Source organism: Gavialis gangeticus, unplaced genomic scaffold, assembly GCF_001723915.1.
Source record: "Gavialis gangeticus isolate Ggan-Ray unplaced genomic scaffold, GavGan_comp1, whole genome shotgun sequence".
NCBI lineage: Eukaryota > Metazoa > Chordata > Crocodylia > Gavialidae > Gavialis > Gavialis gangeticus.
The window spans coordinates 5,511,234-5,514,211 of NW_017729000.1; the positions used below are offsets into that span (position 1 = coordinate 5,511,234).

A 2,978-nucleotide genomic window follows, 5' to 3' on the forward strand; every position below is an offset into this window, starting at 1 on the left:
GGCCCCCCCCCCCCCCCAGCGCGACTCGGGGAAGCTTTTGGGGGCTGCACCAAGCAGGGCTGGCGTCCCACAGACCGGATCCCAGGGGTGGGTGAGGTTTGTGCCCCAGTGACGACTGCACGAGTTCTCCTGGCGCCAACGGGCTGTGCTCCCTAATGGCTGGTGATGGACGGGGTTGTGGGGTGCTGAGGGGCACGTGCTGCACCCAGGTGGGTGAGGCAAGTGGAGCTGCCATCTGTGTGCTCCCTGGCTGGGAACGTGCCCCTTCATCCCCCACCCCATGGTTTCCTTGTGGGGTCAGGGGCCAGGGACAAGTCAGGAAGCTCAGGAGGGGTGAAAACCCCCTTTTTGCTCGCCTGTGCAAATGGTCGTGCACCCACAGACCTGGGCATCCTTCCAGCCAGGTCATGTGGCATTGGGGACAAGGGCTGTAAAGTCCTGCGTGAGGCAGTGTGCTGGAGCACTTAACCCTTTCGGCTTGGTGCTGACCGCTGTGTTCTCCCACCCGCCCCCCTCCTTGACCAACTCCTGCAGGGCTTCTGCACCCCTCCAGCCATGCATAGACCCCTGCGAGCTGGCCCTGTAACACCCCCCCCCACGCGTGACTCGGTTTGGCCAGCAGGCTCTGCTCAGTGGTTGTATTCAGCTTGTAAGAGGCCCAGGAGATGGAGCCGGAGGAGAGGCAGTGCTGCGGGGGACGGTGGCATTCTCCACCCCACCGGCCTCAGGGAAAGGGGAGGAGGACAGAGCATGCTGCAAGCCCTGGGCAGGGAATCGGGGCCCTGAGAGCTCAGGTTATGGGCTGTGTGCGGAGGCTGTTTTAAACCGCATTCATAGTGGTTCGGCTTCCGCGGGAGCATCGAGAGCCCCGAGCTTGCCCGATCCAAACATCCAGGGAGCTGCCGAACCCGATGCAGCACTCGGCTCGGTGTCCCACCCAGCCTTGCGGGCTGGCATCACTGGGAGCACTGGGCCTGTGCTGCTTCCAGCTCAGCAGCTCTGGCCAGGACCAGGACAGGCTGCGGTGCCTTCACCATCTAAGTCAGGCAGGGGCTCTGCAGTCGCTGCCGTGCCCAGGCTCGGCAATGACGATCGTGCTTCTGGGGACAGCGTGTGCTCTGCCGCGCCGTGGGGAACGGCTGCTTTGGTGACTCGGCAGCGGGAGATGTGAGGGCTGGACACATGCTTCTGCAAGGCTGGGATTTCCTTAAGGCACCGGGGACAGAATGAGTCAGCCCAGTCCCAGGGGGTGGTGCCAGGCCCCCGGCAGGTGGCACAGTGGGACACGCTCCCATCTCTCTACCCTCGGAGCCCTCTGCCCCGGGGAGAGATGTGGCCATGCCAGCCCGGCGGTGCCTGCAGGCCAGCGCCTCTGCCCCGCTGTTTGCTGCGTGTCTCCCAGGAGATGTGCGCTCGCGTAGGACAAGTCCATTCAGTTTTGGGGACGCCGGTGCTGTCAGCGTGTGCGTAAGCCAGGGGTGTGCGGGGGTGAGGCCAGTGGGTGTGCCGCAGCCCAGGGATTCATTAGCTGTGATTAAATACAGCCCAGTTGGATGCACGCCAGAGCAGAAGAGTGCAAGCAAGCAAGGGCTGGCGATGCGGTGGAGGGCTGCAAGCGGGCTGGCTCGGATACTGGAGAGGCAGAGAAGGGCACTGCTCTGGCTGCAGTGAGACGGTTCCCACGCAGGCAGAGCCAGCAGCTCCCAGTGAGAGGAGGAAGCAGAGAGGCACTGCCCGTCAGTGAATGAAGCAGCCTTGGGGAACGGGGCTGTGATTAAATACCAGCGTTGCATGGTAGGGCTGCATGGAAAGGGGGCATTGGCATATGGGATACTTTGGGGTGCCCACTGCGTGCTTTCTGGGGGGGTCTGACCTTGTGTTGAGACCAGTGTGGGCAACCCCAGGTCTCCTTGACAGCTTGTAGAAAGAGGTTTGTCACCATCAGAGTAGCGAGGCGCTGGAGCAGCCTTCTAGTAGGAGCAGCAGGGGCAAAAATTGATAGGCGGGTGAAGGGGGGTACGTGACCAGGCTCTGGGGCCTGTATCACATGGCTGTGTTCCCAGGCATGTTGTAGCAGCTCTGGGGTTTGCATTGCTGTGGTCAGAAGATGCACGTGACCCTCGGGTGCATTGAGCAAGTGAAAGGGGATCTGGTGCTTCTGCTTGGCAATAGCATGATGTGGGGCTGGTGATCCCAGAGGGAGCTGGAGCAGCGGGGATGAAGAAGGCCTGGAAAAGCAGGTCCTAGAGTGAGAGATGCCAAGAGGTCCCTCTGCTTAGGATGTGAAGGGCTGACTTGATCTTGGGGAAGGGGGGTTGGCAATGGGCTCTTCTGGCTAGCAGCAGCTGGACACTAAAGCTGGGCTGATACAGACTGGAGAGGAGGAGCAAGTTCCTAGCAAGGAAAGCAATTAGCCATTGAAGCCTTCATCTTCAGGATGTGAGCTTTGATCAAACACGAGCTAGTGGCGGTAGCCCCCTGAGTTCACTGCAGTAGCCCCCTGCATAACCCAATGCCTGGGGCTATTGCAGCCTATCTGGGACAAGCAGCCAGGAGATGCCAATTGCCGGCAGAGCCCAGCGGTGGAGAGGAGGCTACCTCGTCTCTAGGAAAAAGCAATCCGTTGAGCCGTGCTGTGGGTATCCAGGGGTCTGAGTCGGGCATGGGACAGATGCTGGGCACAGAACAGGCCCACCATCGGTCCTCTAGGCTTCTAGGCCCTGTGAAAGGCATGGGCTGCCCAGCGCGGGTCTCGCTTTGACGTGCCCTGTAAACAAGGGCTCACCTGGCCAGGTGTGATGGGGCCAGCTCCAGGCTGGAAAAGCACCCAGAAAACCCAGGGTGGGCAGATACTGCCGAGTTGCCCGAGAAGGGTGAGTGACACATGAGTGACATCACAGGGTAGCTGGAGAGATGCACTTGCAAACACGCTCATGGGCACACAGGCACCTAGCTGCTTCGGGCATGCGATGCACTTA

At 61.1% G+C, this 2,978-nt stretch overlaps 1 protein-coding gene across 2 annotated transcripts in view; it reads left to right on the plus strand.

Annotated features, from left to right (window-relative positions):
• The window catches only part of TNIP1 (TNFAIP3 interacting protein 1), a 23,464-nt gene that overhangs the window by 13,386 nt on the left and 7,100 nt on the right, over positions 1-2,978 (plus strand). The window lies entirely within an intron of this gene.